The sequence below is a fragment of the Ciconia boyciana genome, chromosome 10 (genome assembly GCF_034638445.1).
Source record: "Ciconia boyciana chromosome 10, ASM3463844v1, whole genome shotgun sequence".
NCBI classification, from domain to species: domain Eukaryota; kingdom Metazoa; phylum Chordata; class Aves; order Ciconiiformes; family Ciconiidae; genus Ciconia; species Ciconia boyciana.
Genome location: NC_132943.1, coordinates 30,727,560 through 30,746,388, shown reverse-complemented (window position 1 = coordinate 30,746,388; position 18,829 = coordinate 30,727,560). Strand labels below are relative to the sequence as shown.

Sequence of the window (18,829 nt, the reverse complement as noted above, 5' to 3'; positions counted from 1 at the left end):
CACCTCTAAAACCACTCCCAAATGCCACCAAAAAAGATGTCGGCTACATCTCTTCTTTCCCTCAGTCTGGGAAAGGAGACCTGCCAACACACTCTAGATGTAAGATCTAAACCCTAGCAGGGGGACCCCTTTCCCACTCACATAATTCACTCAAGGGACACCATTTAGGTACTCTTGAGGAAGAGGAGCTCTTGCATAACCAAAAGAATCCTCTGTTTTGCTCCCAAATGTTATAAAATGGAAGTAATGACTAGGGAAAGAGAGTCTCTAAAAACCCAACCTGAATATTGTGGCCTGAGATACTCTAAAGGATTATTTCACCCCCCTGTTATCTAAGTTCATTCTTTTCTGTTCTCCTGTTTTTATCTCCTTCTTGGTGACATTGCTCTTTTTTGCAATGAGCACAGTGGTCTCCCTCTATAGAAATCTTTATGGCCAGAATCATCATCTTGCCAGCTGACACTGTTCTGTGAAAGCTGATGACCAGGGTGGACTTCTGCAATTTGTACCTGTGTTTCATGGATAAGGATGTAAAATAAGATCCTGCTTTTTCCTGTCCTGTGGGCATGTTTGCCTCGTAATTCTTAAGGTGCCAGTGCTTAGCTATGTGCACACAACTAACTTCAAGGATTTTTTGTTTTGGTCAAAAATTAAGAAAAGGGGCAAATTCCCTCATCTTACTGGTATTTCCTTACATTTGCTCTCTGTTCCTTTAGGATGGCAAAGGTACCAACTGCATTAATCCTTTTTGATACTAGAGGGAGCTCATGGCTTGAGCAGTGAGAGTGAAACATGAAATCTTGGACAATTCTTGAGGAAACACAGATGGGAGATAAAGTGGCATTGATGGCTTTAATGCACCTTTTTCCATCACTGGCAAAACTAGAAGGGCTGAATTTATCTGCTTAGGGAATTACACATGGCTTTCAGAGACACTCAGATAATGAAATGCTGTAGCTGCAATTTCTTCTATATCTGAGCACCTCTCTGTCATGGCTGGATTTATCTTCACAACTTCCTCTGAGGAAATAAGCCCTCTCATATCCCTATTAATACATGGGGGACTGTAACACAGGGAGCACTCATGGTAGTGCAGCGTTCAGACTATACCTGCCATAGTGACTTCAGTCAGGCATCGGTCTTGTGCATAGGCAGGAAAGCACCACATAAGTGTTCTTGAGGAGTCCCAATGTGCTGCATTTCTGTGCTCAGCCAGTTCCTGGAGGCACAAATGCAGACCTGTCACAATACCTTCTCGCCCACCCTAGCAAGACTTCAGCTGGGAGAGGCCGCTGGGTAGACAAAGCTGAGACATGCTTCTTAAGCCTCTCTGTGTTGTGCCCTCTCCCCAGGTCTGGCTCAGCCAGCAGCAGTCATGGAGCTGGAGAGAGGCCACAGGGCTGAGCTGTGAGTGCCCACTGTCTCAGGATGAGGCAGTGAAAGGCAAATACATCTTGGACTTGTTAAGGTCTTCTCTGAGACAATGAAGGCTGTGCCAGCCTGGTGGACCTAAGGCATCCCAGAAGCACCTCAAGCAAGATGAACAGCCAGCAGTAGGCTGTAAAGAAGGTTGTTTCTCACTGGCCAGAGGTGAGGAACAGCTCACCAAGTGTCCATAGAGAGCATTAGCCAGAACAGAAGATTGGGAAAGGAAGCTGGTAGGATTTGTACCCTGGAAGACCCCTACTATGGGAAGGAAGTGTAGAAAGAGCATAAGCAACATGACTATTGCTGTGTGCAGGAGTTGGATGATCAGAGAAGAGAGTGCATGCACATGCAAACAGATGTATACGAATGCACTGTATAATATATATATATATATATGCTCAAAGAAGTATTCCAAGGGGAGTTTTCCAAAGTGCCCAGGAGGAGACTTGAAAGCACAAGGTAACATCCTGAAACATGTTGGCTGACTTTTTTGCCACCTTCCTGTTTTTCTGCACGAGGGATGTGTCACTGTAACAGGGCAGTTGAGAGCAGATTAGCCACCAGAAGCCGGGGTCTTTGGAGGCTGAAACGCAGCCATGCTTGAAATGGGCTAGCTTAAATATCTTAGTTAAGATAACTTTGCATAATCAGAGCAAATGTAATTTACATTACAGCCATTTAATCACTTGGAGTTCTTGACATGTGGACTTCTAATCCTAGTGAGCACTACCTGTATCCTGTTTAATTATATTTTGACAAATCCTTGTTCCTTTAGAAGTAGCTCAGCTGTCACTGTGATGCTCAGTGAGCTTACTGAAAGTGTCAGGGCAAGAGTAAGTGGACAATCATATTCCTTCAATGCCTGAGGAAAAGCAAGATTAACTGCTCTGCTGAGTTTTGGCAACCAGGGCTCCGTGTTGGTGCCTGGGAAGATCTGCCCAGGAGAGGGCAGTGATGCACAGACGCACACTCTGGCAAGGGGTGCTGGTGGCTTGCATAAACACTGACTTAATAGCCATCTCCTGCACATACAGCCGAACTGTTCTTCTTCTAACTTAGTTTATTCTAAATGTGAAGTGTTTAATACAAGATAAACAAGTGCGATACCACTGGATAGAAGTGTGAGGCTGCTTTGACCCTTTCCAGTTCAGGTGTGAGAAGTGTTCACTGTCATGATTTTTCTCTTTACTTCCACATCAGCAAGGAGGGAGCAGTGTCCTTCTGAGGGGCTTTCAGGTGCTGTCAGGCCAGCATCAAGGTAACTGGGAGCCTTTAGCCTGCTCTTCACCATAATAGCCATGGTGGGGAAAGTACAATATATCAGATAGGAAGGACCATACAGACAGGTAGATATTAGATATGGCACAGAATAATCACTCAAATGCCAGTCACAGTAGGGGGATTTCAGTGGAATATTACAGCCAGAAACATGCTCTCCTGCTGGAATAGATGCTGTTCAGGAAGCCATACAAGGGGGCTCTTGCAAAGGGCTGAAGATGGGTACTCATTACAGTATGTTGACTTCATAGATACCTGGGCTTATTTACTACAGTTTTCCCAACATTAAGTGCTGATGATTACTATGATTAACAGCTCAGTCTAGTTTGTGGAATAGGTGATACCAGGATATACCTGGGTGCAGAGGGCTGAAGTTTTTCTCCTCAGTATCTTGTAATTGCATAAAGCTAGATTGCATAAAGCTGGATTGCTTGGGCTTTACTCTTAAAGGATACAGTAAGTACCAAAAGATGCTGTTATTTGCTCTCTTATACGTGACACTGTAGAGAATCCTCTGGCCAAGGCAGTCATGTTCCTTTATCACCAAAGTGGTTCATCTCCATGAACACCAATGGCATTTTTTTTAGCTGGGTTCCCTGTAAATTCTGTCAGCCTTTTTTTTTTCTCCTTCTTTTTATTTGCGCCCTAACAGTAGAAGTTGAAATGAAAAAAGATGAGACTATTATAGCACATACTATTCAGGATTTACAAAATGGTTGATCATGTTCTTTGATGTACTCTGAACATGTGTACAATGATGGATACATGGAGCAAAGAGGATTTTAGCTCTCAGGACAGTATTTGTATAGGAGTTGCAAGCTATGGGGAAAGTATACCTGTGGGTCACGTTTATGCCCTTGCTCCTCATACCGAAGAGAGAAAGAGCCTTGAGGCTGCTCTAACTTGTATCTAACTGCAGCTGCACCTGAATGGCTACAACATCAGCCAAAGATCTCAGGAATGCATCAGCAACAAAATCTTGCTTCTTTCCCCGCTCTGCTCCTTGCTAATTAAGTTAGCATTAAGATGAAGAGTCACTGAGAGGAGTGCAGAGGCAGACACGGAAGGTCTGGCTGTAACTTCTGTTCCGAGGAGAAAACAAAAGCAAGTTTCTAGCAGCAACAACTAGTAATAGCCAGTTGTTAGAGGCATTTTTTTAAAGTAGAGTCAGCAGATTACATTTGTGAAAGCTCTGGCATCTCAGACTTCTTCTAGATGGGATCAGTTTCAGGTCTCTCTATCCAAACCTTTCCAGGGGAGCTGGGGCTGGAAGTCATTGCTGTATAACATCCGTTCACTGATCTCACTCCAGCTTCAGTATTTTCTTCCGATAGCATTTGCTGCCCAGCAAGGAGCTCACGTAGGCTGTATCTATATTGCATGCAAGCAATGCCTTGAGAGATCCCTGAATTGGCTGGGGGCTCCACAGAGTTGTGCTGCTATGCAGAGGGACTGGCCTAGGCTGTGGGTACAGGATGGCTGCTGGCACAGTGCCACAGCTAGGTGAGTTAAGTGCTGCACAGCACTGAGGTGTCTGTATTACTCCCAGTTCCAAAGCTGGCGGGATTGGCACTGGCTAGGGGATCTCTGCACTGAGGTGCGTCTCATAGTATAGATATTCCTCTTGTCTGCTGTATTAAAGGCTTCACAGGGAGAGTGAGCAGTGTCCTGAGACCAGAATCAGGTCAATGCCTGTGACTGAGAAGCTGGAGAAACCACAGACTGCACCAAAACAGGCCACGAAGGACCAGGAAACTGGTGGGACCAGGACAAGGAGAAGGAGGGGCCTGGAGCAAAGGCAGGCAGGGAAAGCAGAGCAAAGACATGTCAGGAAATGAACATTCAACTGCATCCCTTAAGGCTGCCTATACCCCCATAACATGGGAAGGCTGAACACAGTGCCCTGGCGATCCCAGTCCTTGGATTCTTTGCATACAGAAGCCATATCAGACTGGTCAGGAGATGAGTTCATTAACAACTTAATTTCTCAGTCCCTATCACTGTAGAGTTTAAGTGTTCTCAAACATATCCTCACAGCAGCATTCCCCTTTCTGAACAGGGAGATGGAGATGTGGAGACAGAAGCAGCTTGCCTAAACCACGGAAGCCCGTGGCATGCCGAAGGAGTAAAGGCAGAAAGTCACCCCCCTAATCTGGCCTTCCTGTCTTTAAACTTTTTCCAAATGGGGCTGCATGGACAGGCAAAAATGTCACACAATTGCTGCTGTCCCCCCTGTTCTTGTGGGGCCTTGGTCTAGCTGGCTGCTAAGTGGGTGAGTACTTCCCCCCAGTACCACTGTTGTTGGCCAGAACGGCCAGCAGGAATGAAGAGCAGAGGGCAGGTGCAGCAAGTGCCAGTTGAGGGCATTAGAGGGAAAGGTTTTTGCTAAGCTGGCAAAGCAAGACCTGTTTTGTAGAGAAAGAAGAGCTGAAAGGATACGAAGACAAAGCAGGGAAGTTACATTGAACTAAACCAGGATGTGCTTGCAGAGATTAATAGCTGCTTCCTGTCCCATATTTCAATATGTCTTCTGCTTGCTGTAGTTTGCAAACATACTCAAACGATTTTCTGGAAAGGCATCTTTTACTCCTCCTTACTCCTGTTCATTTTCCCCTGGGTTTCAAGGCATAGGTGCAATTGAAAAAAATGGCTCAAATCTACATTAATGAGCTCAAACACAATTCAGAGCACAATCCAAAACAGCACAGCCAATGCAGACCTGTTCATTGCTTTAGTGGGATTCAGATCAGATCTCGGTTAGGTAGTTTAATTAAAGTGTGACAGGATAACAGCAGTAGAGTGAAGTAGAGCAACTTGGAAGGAATCCACTTACACTCATTGTCTGTTAGCCTCAAATGTGAGCAGAATTAATGCAAAAAGAGGAGGGAAAACTGGGGAGAAAATATCCCTGTACTGAACTATAGGTGTTAAAGAGCAAATCTAAATAGAACTGGCTTGACCAGGTCCCATGTAGTCATTCCCTACTCCCTGCAGGAACTATACCTGAAGGAGAATAAACTGGACAAAGGCTTGCTGACGAGGTGATGGCTCTCAGACTGAAGCTTTTGTTCCGAGACCTTACTTGCTGTGTTCCCACCTCTTTCATACTACATGCCTCACCTTCAACTGTACTATTCTGGCTGAAGTTCTAAGAAATAGACCTACCAGCCTCTCATTGCCCATCCTACCTCCGTCACTGCTGCGAGCTCTCTTCCATTCTGCCACAGGACCATCTGATTTCAGCCTGCCATGCACAAGCTTCTCGCTGAGTTTTCCTTCATACGGGGTCTCAAAACTCCCCTTTCTCATGACAAATGTCTTTGTCTGCCTTGGCCATCCCTCCTTTCCCATGCTGCAATTGCTTTTTCTGTGGTACCCATATCTTCTAAGCCATAAACCAACTTTTTTTTTTTTTTTCACCTCTCCATTCATTTCCCCTTGCTTTGGATATCAATGAGATCTCAAGTCTCCCTTCTGAGTCACTCTTTTGTTTTTGTTCAAATATCATCTTCGTTTGCAACAAAGCTGACTGTATTATCTGCTAGTAGCAAAGAAAGAAGGATGACATTTAAAGACACTTAGAAAGCAAAACCCACACCAGTCAGAGGCCAGGTCATGTGCTCCTAGTAACCCATTGCTTTATGTATCAGTGTATTAACTCCCTCATTTAGATTGCAAAATCCACAGGCAAAGGCAGTTCCTCTGTATATGTTTAATGATTATTCTTCTAAAAAGAAAAAGAGAATACGAACAGAAACTGTGACTAACATGAAGAATGAAATGCTGAAAATAGGACTGATTTTCTGTTTCAGGAGTGTGATGCTCCAGACATTTCAAAAGAGGGAGAAGGAATACCACTGATCTCAGAACACTGTAGTGAGACTCTGGAGAAAGAACTGTATCCGCTTCTTAGCTCTGCCATGGCAAGAATGACCTCGGGTATTGTTATTACATTTCCCTATGACTTAGCGCTCTATGTGTAAAGGGTGATTGCTCTCTCTTTGACTTGCAAGGTTGTTCTGAGATGTTTTGATCCTATAGAGATGAGTCAGAGGAGCACCTATGAAAAGTTTCTTTTGTTACAAGAGATGCAGTTACTGGTGAAATGTTGAAAGGAAAAGGCCAAAATCATGAAAATTTCAAAACTACCAAGCCCTCAGGAAACAAGGGTGAAATGCTGTGTGGAGTCTGTTTCTTCAAACCAGAGTCTTGTGGTTTAAGCAGTGAGGAGTTTCCACATATCTTTCTTCCTCTGCTTGTGATAAACCTTTAGCACCAGGACATTTGCCTAAGTGGAGAGGGCTGGGTGGGCACCTGTACAGAGAAGTTTGTCATTCCATACCTGAGCTGAATAAAACCATTTCTCATAACAAAAGAGGCAGCACTGACATTGGGTGGCTCACCAGTGCCTGTTCCTGAGACTGCTGACATGCACATGTACAGGTGTACAGGCATGCAGGCACTGCTTTGTCTCTGCAGTCCATGGGCCGGTTGTACGGTACAACCGTCCATTAGGGGTGCATCATTTGAAGGTGAGGTAGAATAGCACAATGGCCAGGGCTTGGCTTCAGTAAAAGACCTGCACAAACTTGGGGGAATAATTTCCTTTTATTGTTGTTTAGTTTCTCATTGGCTAAAAACGAGTCTAGCTGTTCTCAACCTTGTATCCACAACACCTTGCACACTGTAGTTCAAAAAGGCTATATCGTTCACTATTCATATATGTGTGTGTCACTACAGTTCACTGTTTGAATGCTGTCTTTTGCAGAGACCTCCTGAGACTTCTTGTCCACATTTCACTGTTTAAGTCACCAGCATGCATCTGACCCTGTAATATTGCAAACTGCCTCAGAAGTTGGCCCCTTACAACTGGTGTTTGACGACGGGGACAGTCTAGGAGCCCTCAGAAGGATTCTAGCTGCATGCTCCTGAAAGTGGCTCTGAAGGATCTTGGGATGGAGGTTCATGCTGGCTTTTGCCTCAGTCCATCTCTCCATCACCAGAAAAGCGCCCACAGCCAGGAGGTAGGAGACATTGGCCTGTGCTAGATCTCAGCCTGCCTTCTCCAGTGGTGTGGGGAGGGGAGGCTGCTCCCATCCTGCCTTCCCAGCAGCATCTCCCAGTCACAGCTGCTGGATAACGGACAGCAGCCCCAGGTTCTGCTGCGAGAACTTAATCTGCACTGTCGTCCCTCATTACTGCCACTCAGTGCCGTCGTGTCCAGCCATGAAGGGTCACAGGATGACATGAGAGAGGTCGGCGGGGGAGTGTATAAAAGGGCCTGGCAAGCACCGGGAAATATGGAAAGGCTAAAAAGAGAACAGCTACCCAAACGATGCTCCCAGCGGCTCGGTGGGGATGGGGCTGAAAGCGGCTGGGTTCACACTAAGTTTTCCCGAAGGTCACTCTGCAATATGGTAACTCCCAGCTCGGCTGTCAGTGCCCATAAAGGCAGCTCTCCTCACGGTGCGGGGGGGGGAGGGAAGGAGGTTTGTTTAGAAGCATTAGCGGGCCCCTCCCCCGGCCCCATTAGTGGCCCTTATTAAACCAACACAGACAAAGAGCAAAGATGCCCTCGTTAATGGAGAGTCTCCGATAATTACTCTGCTCTGCCGCTTCTTTTGGGTCCTGAATGGCCTTTGAATAATGTTTCTCTTGCTGTGGTTGCAGACAATGCCCTCGCAGACTGCTTTAAGCGGTGCCAATCCCATTAGCAGAAGAATAGCACAGCTTTCTGGTTGTGCGGGTGTGTGCGCTCACGGGGAGGACAGCGGGCCCGCAGTGGGAACCGGGCTACGCTGCCCACCGCTTCGCTCGCCTCTCTTGCCCTCTACGGCCCACGAAAGCAAAGCAGGCGAGTGCTGGGCGAAAGTCCATCTCGGAAACAGTCTCCCTATTTAAGCTGCGCCCGAGCCGGAGGGCTTGCGAGAGCCGTGCGGGCCCTTGCCGCGGGAGCGCAGGGACGGGCTTGTCTGCTCGCCAAAAGGGAAAGGAAGGGAAGGAAGAGCTGGGGGGCAGAAGCCCCGCAGGACTGAAGGAGAGGCATGCCTCCAGCCTCTCCTCGTGTTCCCCAGGCACGGCTCTCCTCTTGCACCCACACAAGGCACCAAAGGGGACGGAGGCCCCAGAGTCTCCGAAATCAGAATCAGGCTGTGCTGCTGCTTTACCGTACAGAGGAAATGAGGTGACAGTCATCCCTCTGCATCCAGTTGATTACAGAGCATGACAATGGCTATACTGCCCAATTTTGGGAAGGTTAATTTTGTGCTGCACACCCCAAGCCGGAAGCTAATTAGTGTGTTCAATAGGTAGCTATCAACCAAACTTGGAGAAGTCGGAATAACTCTACCCGAGACTTTCTCTTTGATCTCTCCTTCTGCATGATAAGTGAAAATAGTGTATAGCTGGGCTGGCTGCGGTGTTTAATTTAATCATCTGATGATGTTTATTTTCACAAACATGAACTCAAGGAACAATTATCGGAAAGGCTTCATCTTGTGCTGAATGTGCCAGTTAATGGCCTTTCTGTGAGGTAATAGCTTCTATGTAGGGAGTCAGTAATTAAAATGTGTGAAAAAGGCCCCTTCTTCAGAGGCATCGGGGAAAGACAGTGGGTCTAATGCTCAGGTGGTGTGAACTGGCAAGTCTGTCAATGGCCACAACAAATGGGCATTGCTCCTTCCCCATTATGCCAGCAAGGGATGTGCTCAGAGTGTTCTTGAGAGTTTCCCAGTTTGAGAAAGATGTTTGGATTCTTATTAACAGGAGCCAAACTCAGGAATACATGGTACAATGATCTGGTCTTTGGAAGACGATTCTGCAGTGCTCATGGGAGATGTTCAGATCTAAAGAAGAGTACTCGGTCCTGCAAACTCTCCCACAAGGAAAGCAGCTAAGTTAAGTTTCTAAGTGTTAACAGATAGAGCCATTTTCTCCCTCTTCTGGTGTTAAGTCTCTAGACTTCCAGAACAATAACCTAAAAGCGAAGAAAAAGCTGACATCTGAGACATTCCAAGTAGAAGGAAGAAGAGATTTCCTTTATGTCTTCATCGCATGGACATATAGGGCACAATTTGTTTACTTGTAGTTAACCACGAGATGGCTGTGTGCACTCTGCTCAGTTTTGGGCCATATGGTTATGGTTGACGACGAGCAAGGGGCACAAAGCTGGAAGTCAAGCTGTGCTGTTGGCTGGAAGGTTCTGTTGGCTAGCCACCTCCATGTCTTTAACCAGTAGATCCTGCTTGAAACAGCTCGTGATTTCACGTTGGAGGATGGTGATATGCTTAAACAATGAAAATTGTAAAATCTGGAACTTGCGTTCCTAAATATATATAGTAATAACAACAAAATTTTTTCCAAGGTTTGTATTTCTTCAGCATTAAAGCGCATTATCCTGCAGCTTTGAAGGATAACATTGGTCATTTACTCTTTTCCACTGGCACACAGACTGCAGGAAGAGAAATCTCTACCAGACTAGAGGAAAAAAATGTAGTCACCTGTTCTCAGATTCAGTTGTTTTAAGCTGTGGTAGGGGGATGTGTGATGGATCACAGGTATAAAAATGTTATTTAGAAAGGGGATAGAATCTCTTCCTCCTGTCGATAAAATGGTGACAATTGTTTATAAAGTGCTTCTCAGACAGAATGGAAAATTAAAAACTTGAACCCAAACTGTTCCCTAGCAGCCAGTGTAAGAAAGGTGCATGTTAATTGCATTTTGCCTAGGAAATGGAAAGTGTTACCCATCCCAGTACCTTTGCAGAGGGTTTCCAGCAGAAAAGAACAGAGTTAGGGATATCTAGAGCTGGGAAAAGTGCTCTTTAGGGGGCTGAGGACAAAATTAAGAGACCGGTATCGGCCTCTTTCACTATGTGTTCCCCCTCTTTCCTGAGGGAACAGAGTGTTTCCTACAGACCCCCGCACTGCACAAGGCAATGCTGCAAGGATGGGGGGTGCCCTTGGTGCTGGGAAGCCTCTGGCAGGGCATGGAGCCCTGGCAGGAGGTGCCTTTCCCTTCTCCTGCACAGCAAAGTGCTGGGGATTGCACAATGTGAACCATTGCCATGCCTGGATGTGTTTGGCAAATGGGGTCCCGAGGAGCCCTGTGGGACATACTAGGGTTTAGGAAAAAGAGAGGGGCAGGAATAGTGCCTGACTGCACTGCATGCCTGGGACTTGACTTGGCTGCTAAGACAACTGGGATCGTTTTGGGTTCATGGCACATGGTTACTGTCCTTCCAGATTTATGGCTGCCAAGTGTCTCTGGGAGTCTGTTTTTGAGCAGAAGGGTGATTGTTCTTGAACAAGGCCTCTCTGCTGTCCTCCCCCCCAAAAAAAATGACATCTATGCCCTTCTGCAGCCTGAAATCACTTTTCCACTACAGATGGAAAATGATATATGGGCCACTTCCCAGAAAACTATCTAAGTATGAGCATAATGTTAAACACGGGCAATTTCTCCTCAACACAGCAGTGAAATCAGAACCAGGGGAGGGATGGATTTTTACACTTCTCTTTGAGTGCAGCTCACGCTGCCTACCTGCTCTCCTCCCCTGACATTTGTGTCCCCACAGGTGATGGACCAGCGTGCCCTGTGCCTCCCGCATGAGTATGCTGGGCCTGGAAGGGGAACTCGTAGTTCATAGTTGGCAGAGAGGCAAAGTTCTGAAGCATCATCAGGCCTGGGAGTCCTAGAGAGCCTCTTTCCTTCTGAGGAGCCCAAGAGATAAATGTCTCAGTACCATTTGAGAAAAGGCTGGATGGTGATAAATAACATGGCAAGTGAAGATATTGCCTCGTCCTTTGAGGGATCACGGTGCATACAGTTGAATTAGAATAAAAAGATCAATCTTGGACTGTTACCCAGTGAAGAAGCCATTCATCTTTAGGAGGAGGACTTGAAATGTATGGTGCTCTAATAATATATTATTTGTAAAGGCCAAGATTAATTAATTTTGTCAGATAAACTGTCAGATAAAAGGCTCTCATTCATCCTTGGTGTCACTGAAATGAGGTAACCCATACGAACACAACTTTGTTAATTGTGCCAGTCACATTTTGCAGTATATACTAAATGGTTGGGGTGTGATGATGAGAAGAAAAATTACTGATGGATGATGGAAGCTAACCTAACACCTGCCTTTTGTTGTGGATTGTGAATCCTCTTTATGGACTCGCTTCAGCACCACGTTTTCATGCACTAACCTTGTCTCTGCTGCTCAGCGCAGCACCGCTGACTCCCCTGGGACGCAGTCAGTGAAACAGCACAGCGTCTGTGATTTTAAATGTGTACATGGTGCTATTCAGAATTGGTCTGCGTACACCGGACGTCAAAATTCAGGTACATCCCTAATCCGCACATGGGTATTTCTCGCCGTGAGGTTATTTTTACCGGACGTGTATTGTTGGGTGGGGTGCCGTGCTACATACCAAGGAAATAAGCGATTTGTAATTGTCTTGTAACTTTTTGTTTTCTTTGGGTAACAGGTTGTGCCAGAGATCTTTTTGCTGCCCTGTGGCGATATGAATTCACATGCCGTGCAGCTCCCTGCAGCCTTCACGCCTCGGTAAGTGTGCTTGCATTTGGGATTATTAAAAATCCGTTTAGGATTTTGCGTTTTCCATCTCTCCTGAAGTCAAGTATCAGCTCCCTGAGAGTCCCAGCTGCTTTAAACATGGGAAGGTGCAACTTTACCCCTTTTGTTTATATAGGAAAACCTGACGGGTTTTCCGTTATTATTTTTTTAAGGGGAAATAAGAAGCTGGCGGGTTACCGGGACGGGACAGGCGGTGACCGCCGAGCCGCCCTCCCGCCGCTACTAGCGCTGGCGCAAGGCCGCAGGGCTACCCGCGGCTGCCGGCTCTGCTCGGGCAGCTCCGGCTGGGCGGGCGGCGGCGGCGGCAGGAACCTTGGTGCCGCGGAGCCGTTTCCCGCGGCGGCCGGGACGGCTTTGCGGCAGGACGCGGCCCCGCCGCCCGGCAGCAGCGCGGTGGCGAGGAGGGGCCGTGCCGCGCCGTGCCGTGCCTGCGCGCCGGCGGCTCCGCTCCGCGCCGGGCCGGGCCGGGCCGGGGCGAGCGCGGGGAGCCCCTCCTCGGAGCACCGGCAGAGCGCGGCCCCCGGGCGGCAGGTAAATACTCCCTTTGGGCCGTGGTCGGTGCGGGGCTTGAAGGGTCTGCGAGGTTCCCCAGCCCCGCCGGGGCGGGCAGCCGGGCCGGGCGTCCCGCAGCCTTCGCCGTGCTGCCTGCCCGCCGAGCGCGTATGCGGGCTGTGTGCGAGGACCCGGGCGCGGCTGTGTTTGCATTTATAGCACAAACACGGCTGTAGTCATGTGCCCCTCTGGAAAGACACGTTCCCGTGTGCACAGAAAGGCCCTGTGCTTTAGTTTTCCCCACCCATAGCCGCTCACGATCTCAGCAGGGATTCGGGCTGCTCCCCCTCGGTAGAATCCAACTCCGGTATGCGTAGGCACAGTGTGCAGGCATCACTCTCTATTTTAATAGCCCAGGGTATGACATAATGCCGTGGTCGTCTTACGTTGCAGTAAAACTGCTTGTTTTACGGAGCAAGCACCCAAACACAGCCAGTGGAATTACAGCTTCTGGAATCAAATAGGCCCGACAGGAAAGTATGTATTATGTGGGAATGTGTGCTAGCTGGAGTGTCAGCAGAGATGCTAGGATCACTGGCATTGCAAGGTAAGATAAGGGAAGAATTACTCGAGATTAGGTTTGTGTAAGGAATCATGACTGGCTCCTGATCTGTTTTCTGTTCTGCAAACATGCACTTATGGCCCTGATCCTGCAAAGATTTACAGACAAATCTAATTTTAGGCACTGCATAATCCCACTAAGTGACTACAAAGAATCACAGTAAGGAAGAATAAGAAAGCATGTGAATCTTAGTAGGACCAATACCCATACACTTTAAGCAACAGTAGTTTTCATCTTGCTACGGTCAAGGCTTATTTATCCAAAATTAGTGAATTAAATTTGGGATTAAAAAAAATTGGAAATCTAAAATGTGAAACAGAGCACTACACAGTGGAGTGAAAGATCTTATCAGTCTACAGTAGGTAGATACATCATTCCTGCAGAACCTTATCGGGATGAAGTCACATTATGTGTTAACATTTCATCAGATGTTTTGAGGTTTCTCCTGGGCTTCTGCTAAGATCTTCTGTAATAAAGTTATAGTTCAGTTTAGAAAACAGCAGGTATTTGTGCTGAGTAGTCACACAGCTCTGTAGCGGTACATGTGGTTACAAACAGCCTCTGGGGTCAGCTGTTGTGGCAGGGCTGCCAGGACCTGAGGGTTTGAGTTGCTGTGGTAGTTTGCTGAATTTCAGCATTATTTGGATCATTGCTTTCTTTCCTTCCCCTGCCCCTCTTCCCCTGATAATTGATGTGCCAAACCACTGTGGTCCTGGCTGTTTGAAAGACAAGAGGAGGGCTTAGTTTGAGGCTCGAAATGAGTTTGATATTAAACACGGTATTTCCATCAATGTCAGCATTCAACCACTAATAGTTATGGGAAATCCAGGTCTCTCTGTAGAAAGGCTTGTACTGTCACAGCTGAGCTCTTTGGGTACCATGGTTAGAGACACGGGTTGGCTACAGTTGTGGATCAGGGCTGCTCAGAACGCTGTATGCTGGACAGATCTGGATGTCAAGTATATTTTTTTACGATCGTGCCGTGATCTCGGGGAAGAAATGTCTCCCATGTTCTTGCGGGAGGTGCTGTGTTTCTTACCCTCCTTCTGGCCTCTGAGGCAATGGCAGCTGTTATTCCCAGCTATGGGCTGTGCTGGAGCCTGATCATTGCTTTCTGCTTGGTGTGCCTCAAAGAAACTACCCTGTAGAGCTAAGTAAAAATTAATTTTGTAGTCTGGCGTAGATAGTAAAGGATTCAGTTATTATATTGCTATTTATACCAGCTAGTGCTTCATCTAGAAAGGTCCCAAAGTATCTTCTGAGTCCTAGTTGTAAGGAGATAAATGTCTCCATCTGGCTGCCCCCCTTCTGTATGTCCTTCATTGCTTAAATGCGGCCACCTCGAGGTGCAGCAGGACATTGCTGCACACAACAGCTGAAAGCTCAGCAGCCTGCTTTCCAGCAGTCTCTGTAAGTGAGTCCTGGAGGAGCAACATCCCCAAGCACAAAATGTGCCTTTTATTTCTGTTCAGAACTCACAGGGACAAATGGAAAATGGCTTAATTTCTGATCTCTTTAAAAAAAAAAAAAAAAAGGCATCAAGCTTTTAAGGGCTGGCAGTCTTTTCCCTTCAGTGTAGTTTTAGAAAGCGTGGAGTAGGGAGATACTTGTAAAATTTCAGTTTGCATTAATCAGAAATTTTATTAAAAATAAAAAAAAGTTTTATCTCACCTGACATATACTAAGTTCCCCCACATTCTAGCAGGAGACAAGCTGATACGTCGTGGCAGGTACAATTAGAAATATTAGACTGAGTCATGTTGTTTGCCGTTTCTTGAATGTCCAGTTCAATCACGTTTCCTCTTGTACTGGAGGTTTGTGTTGCCCCTCTTGGATACCCTGTTTCCTGACAGTCTGTACTCTTTGTGCTGAACTCAGGAGGTAACAGGCTGTTTTGTGGTGTCTGTCTGCCTGGCAGAACAAGCAGGAGTTTTTGTAGTCAAGGGCAGCATATAAAATGCAAGTTACACAACTTTAGACAAACCTGTACACACAAAGCAAATGAACCCAAGCACAGAAATAATTCACCCTCCCTTGGGTCGTTATTTGAGACTACAGGTATGTTTAAGACCACGCATCTGTGCCTCAGGCCAAATCACTGCACTGCTTCGTTCTGTTTGTCCATGTGGATTTTGTGCCTGAAGTGTGGTTTTGAGGTGTTTGCATCCAGATGATCTACAGGGGTGGTGCTAGGATGCCGGAGAGCCTCTGTTCCCCTATGCCTGACATCCTTCCCTGCCAGGTCAGCCAGCCAACAAGCAGCATGCACAAGGGGGTAGTCTGGATTTTAGTCTGATGTAACCTATGAAGGTGCCCGCATGCTGATGGGTTTGGCGGGCCGGCAGCCTGGGCTGTGTGTCACCATCAGCTAACTTCCCTCCAGTCAGTCTGCTTTGCATTCTTTTCCTTTCCTTGCCAAGGGTCCTTCATCCTTTGCAGAGTCCCAGTCCAGCTACTGAGATTGCAAATGGTTACTCATCCACAGGAAGTGATACAGCCCCTTGTTACTCGGTGGTGCTCCCAGCCTGGAGGGATGTGTGTCAGGTGGCTGCAAGGCAAAGGAGTCAGTGATAAAGATCTCGGGAGAGCTGTACAGCAGTCATTTTCCGGAAAAGAAAAGCTTTCTGTGGTCCATCTTCCTCCACTGCTGGGTCCTCCTCACCCTCTGGACCCACTTTGTTCCAGTGCAGCAGGCTGTTGTGCGCTTTTCAGCTTAGAGTTTCTTGTGTTTTAATTACTGTTTCTGAAGTGCAGTTAAAATTAAAAATAATGTATACTGTAAGCACTGTTTATTATTCATTACTGTGTGCTCATCACTGGATGAGCTGTTCTGTAGCTGTGATGTGTTAGTTCCCCACGCAGGGAGGATGCCTGGGGAGCTTCCTTGTTAAAGGCACTGGGTCGGATCAGCAGCTGGGGAAAATCTATGCTTCACAGAGTGAGACTCGTGTATCCTCGCTAAGGGTCTGCTTCCCCTCACAGAATATGGCATTCTTCTTCCTCCTTGGTTTCACCTCTTTCTTAATTTCATCTTTTCTCGGTTATTTTGTTTGGTTTGTTTTCTGTAGTGTGGAAGAGATCACTGCTGTCTTTTAGCTTGACTGCAATTAGGCACCAAGTTAATTGCAGCTGTTCCTGCTCTTTGCCCCTCCCTAGGTCTAGCAGACAGGATGTGGAAGCTCTTCTTCACTGATAAATGATGGTGGTTGATTTCATCCTTAAGGGCAATGAGACTATAGCAAACAGGTGGGTTTGCAACATGGAAATGGTTGTGCTTACATTCACAGTTATCCTGTCTAATGCCTGGCCCTATAGCCAAGCATTCCTGACCAGAAAGTCTCTTTCTCCAGTTTTCATGAGCTTTTCCTGAATATTGTCAGTGGTTTTGTGCAGGAATATCAGTCAGAAGGTATTTATATGAGACACTTTAAAATTAGGATCGTCTGAAAATTTTAAGCAATTAATTTCTCAGTTGTGTATTGGGGAAAGAGGCTTTTGAAGAGGGGCTTTAAAAATGTGATCTAAAGACAGTTATCCAGGTCATGTTGAACCAACCATTGACTATCATATGGCAACCTCTTTGAAACTGTGATCCCCTGTTCCATATGAAAAGTTTCTTTTAGTTTTATCTTCTTTGTGAGGCACTGTAAATTTCATCCAGACATTTAAATGATGAATCTAACAAGCTTGTGTGCTGTGTTGCTCACTTGGTGTACACAGCAGTAGGTCACCTGGGGTTTTGGAATCACTTGGGGAGAAGGCTTGCCTTGTGCTGAGGGAACAAAATACAGCCAGGATACAAGGAAATGTGGTAGTTTGCACAGGGACAGTGTCCCAGCTGACACTTGCTCCCTGCAATTGTCCCTTATGAAATTCCTAGTTATCAGTTCCCTCTCCAAATTGAGTATGAGAGGCAAGCAGGTGTGCAGCTTTCAATTGCTGCTCAGAGAACTGGCCACTGTATGTATGGGATTTGTAACCACTTGGAGTACAAGTGTTTTGAACCAGGACTGCTCTTTGGTTACATATGGATGGCATGCAGTACTATGGATCTGACTGGGGACGTTGCTGAGCCTTCAAGCACAGCAGCTATGATACTATGCTTCCTCTACAGCTAAAGGAGACAGGGTTTCTGGCTGGGAGAAAGACCTAGATGCCATCATGCTTTGAAAGAGCTTCTGGTCAGAACAAGATGTGGAATGTTTCCTGAGTAGGCCTTGCTGTACTGTAAATAAGTAAAGCATCATCTCCTGTCTAGTTACAGCAGGGGGATGCTGGAAAGAGGGCATTCAGCAGTACCTTGCATTGTGCTGTCACTGTCAGTTCTTCAACTTTTTCTGCAAGCATTCTGTGCCAGCGATGTATAGAAGTGCATAGGCAATGGTAAAGACTTGTGTGTGACAGTCCGCCATCTGTGCATCCTCATTCTCTCTTCTACCCATTCAGGTGTGCCCACCTGACAAATACAGCTTAACTTCTTAACTAAGAGGTAGCACCTACGTCTTCAGCTTCATAGCTTTTTTCAGGGATTCGCACAGCAGAGCCTGGTTTTCAGGGACTGTCATTGACCTAAGTGTGTCTCATTTAGATTTTGGGCAATACTTGGCTGATGTGACCCACAGAGCTAGTCAGAGATCCTTGTAGCAGTGGTTGTTCAAGGTGCCAGTGGGAGACATTCGGGTCACAGGCTGAGGTTGCTCAGACTGACAGGCAGAAAAGCTCATTAGGTACTAGCTGCTCCGGCCCCAGTGGATTGTATTCAGAGGCTGTACATCATCTTTTCTTCAGATGACCTGTTGTTCAGACCAGGCTTGTCACAGCCCATAAACTAGACTGTAGTGGTCCAGGCCTGCAACATAACAGAAATAAAGGTCCCTGAGGCCACTTCAGTTTGCTCTGCTACCAAATTGTTACCCAACTGAAAGCACGTCTCTTTCTGTTTTCCTTGTTGGCATTGGAGTTTCAGCCCACAGTTGCAATGCAGTGCGAGATAAGCAGAGCTGGTTCCCACAGCAGGTTCCAGGGTGCTGAGAAGGGGATAGAGCAAGCTCTCCAGTGGCTGAGGCACCCCTGCTCTCTATTTGCATACAGATAACTTGTAAAACTCCTCTTGTGCTCTTGAGATAAAATTCTCAGAAACACCCAAATCTTTGCCAGGAATTTGAGCCTAAGAGTCATTAGGAATCAATGAGACTTGGAGGACTTTTAACATTATTACCTGCCTTTTGCTGTCTTTTGCTGGCTGAGAGCTCCTCTCATTTATGCATTTCCTCCTGAACACATTGCTTGTGAACATCATTGGTTGTTCCTTTCTAATTCTCTCTCCAAATACAAGAGAAAAGTGGAAGTCCCTGTTTATCCGTTGTGTGTCACTCATTGTTTTATACATCTCTATTACCAGCATACTGAAG

General features: G+C 46.5%; 1 protein-coding gene across 6 annotated transcripts in view; it reads left to right on the top strand.

Annotated features, from left to right (window-relative positions):
* The first annotated feature begins 11,285 nt into the window (after window positions 1–11,285).
* Window positions 11,286–18,829, top strand: part of PLEKHM3 (pleckstrin homology domain containing M3) — a 94,423-nt gene continuing 86,879 nt past the window's right edge. For 4 of the 6 annotated variants that reach the window (XM_072874212.1, XM_072874210.1, XM_072874214.1 and 1 more), the window contains exon 1: window positions 12,591–12,835. The gene's annotated coding sequence lies outside the window, so the exon portion shown is untranslated. Of the gene's footprint in view, window positions 12,049–12,194; window positions 12,275–12,590; window positions 12,836–18,829 lie in introns of those variants that run through there. The other 2 variants (XM_072874213.1, XM_072874211.1) reach the window with 1 other exon arrangement.